Source organism: Galeopterus variegatus, unplaced genomic scaffold (genome assembly GCF_000696425.1).
Source record: "Galeopterus variegatus unplaced genomic scaffold, G_variegatus-3.0.2 Scaffold6969, whole genome shotgun sequence".
Lineage (NCBI taxonomy): Eukaryota > Metazoa > Chordata > Mammalia > Dermoptera > Cynocephalidae > Galeopterus > Galeopterus variegatus.
Genome location: NW_007733080.1, coordinates 60,531 through 69,118, shown reverse-complemented (window position 1 = coordinate 69,118; position 8,588 = coordinate 60,531).

The following is an 8,588-nucleotide window of genomic DNA, read 5'->3' as shown; positions in this document are numbered from 1 at the left end:
TGCATTTCTGAAGAGCCACCTTCCTTCACCTCTGAAGACCCTAAACTACTCATACCGCACTGGTTGTCAACCTGGGTGAATGAGAGTGGTTTGAAAATTGTGAGAATAGATGGTAGTAAGTTGTGCTGTGTCCAGGGGCATGATGGGGTTCAGTCTCAGCCTCTGTCCTCCAAATTCTTCTGCTTAGGCAGTAACAAGTATTTCTTGGTTCCTCTTCTCTGCCTGTCACTGTCCAGGGAGCTGGGGATACAGCAGCTCATAGAGCGTTTGTCCTCATGGACTTGACCTCTTGTGGGGGAGACAGTCCACAAACACATAAATGTATCTATAAGCTAATGGCCGAGAGTGAGGGGATGAGGGTCACCAGGATGGATGTGACATCTGATTAGGGTGGTCACAGAAGGAAAGTGGGGAGTTGTGGACCAGGCCTTCCATTCGGAAGGCAGGGGCTGTGCTCAGGGGCCCTGACTCATTGCAAGCTGGGGAATAGGAGTTGGTCGGGGATCTGCCTCCCCACCTGGGGACAAGGTTCCTCCAGGCTGCTGCCAGAGTGGCACCAGAGGGATGGCACACGAGAGCCATGCAGGGCAGGGCCCTCCACTGACTGGCCCAGGAAGAGCATTGTCTGCACTGAGACGCAGTATGGCCGGGGGGAGCCAGGCTCCAGCTCCTGCAGGCCATGTGGCTGTGGCTGTGGATGTGTGGCTTAACTTCTCTGCCCGTTTTGTCATCTGGAAAGTAGGGGTGATAGTACCCACATTAATACAGTAGGGCTCAGCAGGTTAATATGGGGTTCTCAGAATAGGGTCTGGCACACAGTAAATGTCTCGTGTAATGAAATGGTAAGTGGAGGTGACCAAGGATGCTGCTGGTGAGCCACCTCTGGTTGCCCTTTGTAGGTGAGAACAAACAAAGAGGAGAGTGTCTCCCCAGGCTTTCTCTTCCATGAACTGTGATGCTGTGTGTCATGGCTGCTTACCACTTGTTGGTTGTATGAGAACCCATCTCTGAAAGGATGCGTGTGTTACCAAGACAAATTTCATGAAATGATAGTCCCCTCACTGCAGATGACACGTGCTGATGTTTGAGTCTCTTGTTTAATTAAAACACTGGGTGTGACCACTGAATTGATGGCCTGGACCACAAGTGGAGAGCAGTAGTCTCAGAAACACTGATTGGGATAATCTGTGAGATCCCTTACAGCAGAGAGATTCCTGAGTCTGAACGCTAACATTCTAGCTATCAAGAGCTGTCCCTGCCAACTGCCAAAAACAAAAATAATTAGTTTTGTCATTTTTAGCAGGTTATAATCTTTCCAGGTCTCAGAGCTTTGGAGGCTGACATCTGGAGATCATGTTGACGAGGTCTTCATTTTAGAAATGAAGAAGCCATTAATCTAAAGAGACACACGGAAGAGCACAGGGAAGACGCTGCTCTTAACGTCTCGGTGTCTTTAAATGCTCTCTGCATCCTACAGTTCATCGCTCCCAAGCCCTTCATCTCCAGCCCGGATCTCAGATTGCATCCTGGATCTGGAAAACCCTTCTGATCATCAGCCAGATCTTGGTGTCTGCATTGCAGCACGTCCTGACTGTGGGACTTGCCTGGCCACTGTCCTGCTCCACTGCTGCCCCAGGGCCACTCATGCTGGCACCGGGGATCCCCCAGCCTTCTCTCGCTCTTTGAGCTCAACCTAATCAGACCCAGACTCTTTTAAAAACTTGTATTATCCTAAAAAGATATTATCCGAAGTGACTAAAAAAAGAAAAAGATATTGTTATCTACCAAGTGATGACAGTGGCAGGTGATGTTCGTGCCTAAGAGAGGGTCTCTGAATGGAACAGCCCTGCCTGCAGAGTGACAGGTGGGGGTGAATGGCCACTTCTGTGACAGGCTGCTGGAGATGTGGTTTTTTTTGGTAAGTTTCCCAACAAAACAAAGTACACTCTTCCTTCAATTTACTTGCATTCCTGGAAAATACAATGTAAAAACTGCAAAAAATACTTTGTGCAAAACAGAGTTAAATTAGGTTCCAGGCTCAAATGATTATACACATTTTTTATCTCTACATGAACGCTGGAAAAGACACTGGAAGCCGTGTGGAACCTGTGACAAATCTCTGTAGTGCTGATGTTTGCATCCCAGGAGTGGGTCACTTTTATTGTGGTGACCAACCCCCTCAAATTTCCAGAGTGTTCCCTCGGGGTGGCATCACCCTGTTGAAAACCAAGGCTCCAGCACTGTGCCCAAGACTGAAAGACTCCGAATAGCCTCAGCTCTTGACTTTCAGCTGACCCTGGGCACTAAGAGCAGCGGTGGTCCCTGGGCCCTGCAGGCCAGGCCCACCAGCTGTGATCTATGCCTCTTCCTCCCTGGTTTGCCTGATGGCCCACCCCTCAAGATGATGCAGGGGGCTTCTGAGGTACTGCCCTGTCCCTGGCCCTTCAGAAGGAGGGGGATGGCTCCAGGAGGCAGCCCTGTCCCAAAGATGTCCATCGGGCATGTGAGGAAGTTCGGGTCCACCTGGACAGGCACTGAGCCTGGGAGACAAGTGGTAGACTTCTTATCCTCAATCTGTTTTCTGCAACTCCCTGCCTCCGCCCCACACACTAGCAATGCACGGAATGCCATGGGAACTAGAAGAGGAAGTAACTGATCTCACCTACTGTCAAGTACGTTTTTGCCATCCCCAGATACTATACTTGGGGGTGTAAGAAATTCTACCCATAAAGTTGGTGCAACAGAAACCTGCTGTGTACTTGAAGAGGTGAGTGGCCTGTGTTGGATGATTCATGGGGCAATAGTGGTATGAACCAGTTACAATAAGCCAAAAATGCACAGTGGAAAGCCAAGAGAGTGGCCAGAATGAGCAATATCTAGAGAATGTGGGATATGCAACTTTTAGCGGCAGTGACATTTGTAGATGAGAACTAACAAAGTGAAGAGTGTCTCCCCAGGCTTTTTGGCCTGGGTTGGACTCTGGGAAAATGAGAAATGTTAAAAATCTTAAGTAAGGCAAATAAGGCAAAAAATAAAAAAATAAAAAAAATAAAAAGTCCTTGAGATGGTCTGCCCAGACTCTGAAAGTGTTGGCACCAAGTGGATGAAGTGGGGGAGGGGGGAGGGTGATTAGACAGGGACTCTGCAGAGAACATCTTTGTGTATCTTAAGCCCCAACTCTGTAATCCTGCAACATGCATTCCTTATTTCATGCAAATAGTGGTGCTTTTCTCCCTGGTGGCAAGTTCTAGTGCCAGCAATTACTAGTTGCTGAGTCATGGACAGGTCGTAGCTTTTGGGGAGGCAAGAGAGCGTAGTAATGAGGAGGTTGGGTTTGGGATTAGGAGCTGGCTGGCCCAGGTTCAAAATCTGGCACTGACACTTTTCTCTTGGGTAACCTTGGGCAAATTTCATCTGTACTTTGTGCCCCCTTTCCTCATTTGTAAAAATAGGGCTAATAATAGCATTCATTTCTCAGGGTTCTTGTGAAGATTAAATGAACACAATATGCGAAGCCTGATGACAAATGCTATCTGTGACTGTGGAGGCTTGGAGTCAGCCTGCTTGGAGCTCGGCTCACCAGCCCTGGCCACTGTCCTGTTTACACCCTGCTTCAGTCCCTGGAGAAGTCAGAAGTTAATGGTGCAGTTTTCCACCAGTAACCTGCTCCGTTGTACAGACCAAACTATGTGAAAGATGACATTTCTTATGACCTGCCTGATGGGAATGTAGAGGGACAGGATGCCACCCATTTGCAGTCTTGAGCCCCCATTGGTAATGCTGGCACCTTGGGACTGTCACAGGAGAGTGATGTGGTGGCTGCCCAACCTGCCACGGGGTTCAGGGAGCAGTCAACTGGTTATGTTTGAGTTCTGAGCCTTCAAGTCCAGCCCCAAAGCTGCATGAACCCTGACTGGAGCCAGGGGGAGAGGGTGCTTGGGACTCACCAGCCCCCTGACAGAGTCCTGGGCTGGCACAGTGGCAGGAGCATGAGCATGGGACCCCCGAGACCAGTGGGATTGTAGGGTGATGAATTTTAGTGCACACAGTAGATTTGAATCTGCTCAGAATGCCATGTACATGCACTGTATCGTGTGCCTAATAAAATCTGTATAAAAATAGAAACATGAAATACAGATGTTTAGAATGCCTTAGCAATTGAGATGATGTCAGGATGTCATTAGCTAATATCTAAAGCCACATAAAGGGTTTGGGGTGGGAGAGGCTCATCCTCATGAGAGAATTTGTCAATCTGTGTTTCAAATTGAGGTCTTGTAAATTTGGTGTTTTCTGGATGGCGTTTTTTGGATTTTCTGGTTGACTTCTTGTCAGATCTGATTAAAGCGCCATCATATTTATCTTCTTACAGGACTGAGAAGACCTGGTAGGAGGAGGGTCAGTTTGCTGTTATCTTGTCATTTGCTTGTACTTGAGTATTTTTTTTTTTTTTTTGTCTTTTTCTGTGACCGGTAAGGGGATCGCAACCCTTGGCGTGGTGTTGCCCGCACCGCGCTCAGCCAGTGAGCACACCAGTCATCCCTATATAGGATCCGAACCCGTGGTGGGGGCGCCGCTGCACTCCCAAACGCCACACTCTCCCGAGTGCACCATGGGGTCAGCCCTTGAGTATTATTTTTAATAAGTGATTTATTTGGAGGAGTCTTTAAACCCATTTGTGTATGAAGTGACAGTTTAAAACTAGATAATTAGTTCAAAACTAGAAACTCATGGCTCTCCTTAATAGAGTTCATATAAACTGGATACCTCTTGATATGCAGAAAGGAAATGAGAGTGGGCGGTGCTTCTCTCAACACTGTGAGTAACGTCTACTCCTTCTGCCAGACTGTGTAACCCACATGTGACACCCGACCAGCCAGCTGGCACTCCAAGGGAGGACAGCGACATCAACCTGTGTGCTAAATCTGCATCTGCATGCAGCCTAATTTTTAAATACAGGTGTCCACACCTTATGGATTGACTGGCCCCACCCCCTCTGCTGGGCTGTGTGCAGGCCACTCTGCATATTACTACCCTAGACGTGTTGGGGCCTCTCCATCGGCAAACCTAACTAACACTTTCTGAGCCCTCCCTCACCAGAACAGGGGGACCTGCATTTGAGTGGAGGGCTTCAGCTAAAGAAGGCTGCCTAATCCATTAGGGCTATAGCTGGAAGCGCAGGGACTGAGTCCCAAGCTGTGTCCCAGCACTGAAGGGCTCAGGCATGTCTGGGTATATCTGGCAAAGTGCTAGGCAGCTATAAAACGGGACAAAATAGTCAAAACCAACCATATCAGGGCTCTGGAAGTTGGCCACAGGTGAACAAAAATAATTGAGAAGGATTTATTTATGGAAAAACTTCTGAACTCAGGAAAGAAGAATGGGAGTCGGGGGTGTTCCTGCCTAGAGCTGCTTCCATTTCCTCCCCCGCCCTGAGCTCATGGTGCACTGGGGGTGGAGGGGGGGGCTGTCTGTGAAAACTAGCAGCTTCCTTGTTGGACTTGACTTGGAGGGAGGAGGAAAATCCCATGCTCCGTGAAAATATCCAACTTGGTAGGATGTGAAAAGGGACAGCCGGCAGCCCTGCTGGCCTGAGGTTGCAGTTCCTCTTGGGGCAGGGAGGAGGACCAATGGACTAAGAAATTTAGCAGTGGAATCCTGGAACAGAGAGAACCAGAGAGGGCTAATCGAGCTCTCTGCACATCCCCGGTTGGCTGGGAGGTGGGTGCACACAATGGGGACCCAAGAAGGCTCAAGCTCTGTCTAGAAAGTGAAACCTAGGACAGAGATGGAAATGGACTGAAGTTTGAATCGGTTTCTTCCCTGCCCCAACAGATCCTTTGGCAAAGGGTGAAAGCTGTATTGGCTCAAGGTGTTTGAGCAGAACCTCTGAGAAGTCATTGTCTGTCACCTGTGCTGTGCAGAACTGGGGCAATAACTAGGGAGATTTTTTTTTTTTTTAAATTTTATTTTGTCGATATACAATGTGGTTGATTATTGTGGCCCATCACCAAAACCTCCCTTCCTCCTCCCTCTAGGGAGATTATTTTATAAAAAATGTAAATATAAATTTAAAAAACCTGAGCAGGGACATTATGAGTCACATTCCATGGAGGAGACAGATTCTACAGGAGGAGTCTTGATAATTTACTAAAAACAAAACAACCACTACCACCTTCAGGAGGAGAAATCAAAATCTGAAATTGCTACAGTATATTATCTAATGTTAAGTGAAATGAGCCAAGCACAGAAAGAGAAATATCACATGTCCTCACTCATAAGTGGGAGCTAAAACATAAACAAAAGAAAAAGAAACAACAATCACAATAATAATGTACTTCCTTTTTTAAAAAAATTTAATTTTACTTCTTTTATTTTTATTTTTATTTTTTTTTATTCCTTTTTGTCTTTTTTACTGACTGGCAACGGGATCGCAACCCATGGTGTTGCACCCGCACCGCGCGCAGCCAGTGAGCGGGAACCGGTCTCCACATGGGATCCGAACCCGCCATGCTCCCAAGCGGCGCACTCTCCAGTGCGCCACCTGGCCGGCCCTAATTTTACTTCTAAAAATACATTGTACTTGATTTTCATGCCCCTTTTACCTGTTCCTCTCGACCCCGCCCCACATTGTATCTGTGCACTTGACTTAAATAGTTCAAGGAATTTTTGTGTTTACTCTGTCTTCTTCCCCCCACCCTTTATTGTTTATGTATTTATTTGTTAATTTTTAGCTCCCACAAATAAGTGAGAACATGTGGTATTTCTCTTTCTGTGCCTGACTTCTTTTTTTTTTTCCTTTTTGTCTTTTTTCGTGTCTGGCAACGGATCGCAACCCTCAGTGTCGCGCCCATACCGGACCGAGACCGGCAACGGGATCGCAACCCTTGGTGTTGCGCCCACACCTCGCTCAGCCAGTGAGTGGGAACCGGTCTGTATGTGGGATCCAAACCCTCGGCGGGAGCGCCGCCGCGCTCGGCCACCGGGCCGGCCCATGTGCCTGACTTCTTTCACTTAATATAATTTTCCCTAAGTCCACCCATGTTGTTGCGAATGTAGTATTTTGTTCTTTTTTATAGCAGAGTAGTATTCCATTGTGTGGAACAGAATACCACAGTTTCCTTATCCACTCATCAGATGATGGACATTTGGGCTGGTTCCAGCTCTTGGCTATTGTATATAGAGCTGCAATAAACATTGGAGTACAGGTATCCAATTGGCATGATTTCTGTTCTTCTGGGTATATTCCCAGCAGTGGGATCTCTGGGTCATATGGTAGATCTATCTGTAATTGTTTGAGGAAACTCCACTTCATTTTTCCTAAAGGCTGCACCATTTTGCAGCCCCACCAACAGTGGATAAGAGTTCCTTTTTCTCCGAAACCTCTCCAGCACTTATCATTCTCAGTGTTTTGGATATTAGCCATCCTAACTGGAGTGAAATGTTATCTCATTGTAGTTTTGATTTGCATTTCCCGGATGCTGAGTGATATTGAGCACTTCTTCATGTGTCTGTTGGCCATTCGTATATCTTCCTTTTAGAAATGTCTGTTCAGCTCCTTTGCCTATTTTTTAATTTGGTTATTTGTTTTTTTGTTGTAAAGTTGTTTGAGTTCCTTTTATATTCTGGATATTAATTCTTTGTCAGATGTATATTTAGCAAATATTTTCTCCAGCTCTGTTGTTTGTTTTTTTAACTCTGTTTATTGTTTCTTTTGCTGCACAGAAGCTTTTTAGTTTGATATAATCCCATTTGTTTATTTTACCTTTAGTTGCTTGTGCTTTTTGGGTCCTATTCATGAATTCTGTACCCACTCCTATTTCCGGGAGTGTTTCCCCTATGTTTTCTTTAAGGAGTTTTATTGTTTCAGGATGTATATTTAATTCTTTAATCCCTTTTGAGTTGATTTAGGCTTATGGTGAAAGATATGGGTCTAGTTTCATTCTTGATTTTGGTATATGGTGAAAGATACGGTCTAGTTTCATTCTCCTACATATGATTATTCAGTTTTCCCAGCACCATTTGTTGAAAAGGCAGTCTCTTCCCCAGTATGTAGACTTGTTGCCTTTGTCAAAGATCAGATGGCTGTAGGCATATGGGTTAATTTCTGGGTTCTCTATTATGTTCCATTGATCCGTGTGTCTGTTTTTATGCCAGAACCATGCTGTTTTGGTTATTATAGCTTTGTAATATAGTTTAAAGTCAGGTAGTGTTATGCCACCAGCTTTATTATTATTTTTTCTCAGGATTGCTTTGGCTGTGCATGGTCTTTTGTTGTTCCATATAAATGTCTGGATAGATTTTTCCATCTCAGAGAAAAACGTCATTGGAATTTTGATGGGGATTGCATTGAATTTGTAGATCACTTTGGGTAATATGGACATTTTCACAATGTCAATTCTTCCAATCCAAGAGCAAGGGATATCTTTCCATCTTCTTGTGTCCTCTTTAGTTTCTCTCAACAGTGGTTTATAGTTCTCTTTGTAGAGATTTTTCACATCCTTGGACAACTTTATTCCTAAATATTTTATTTTTTGGTGGCTATTGTAAATGAGCTAGCTTTCTTGATTTCTTTTTCTGCATGTTCACTG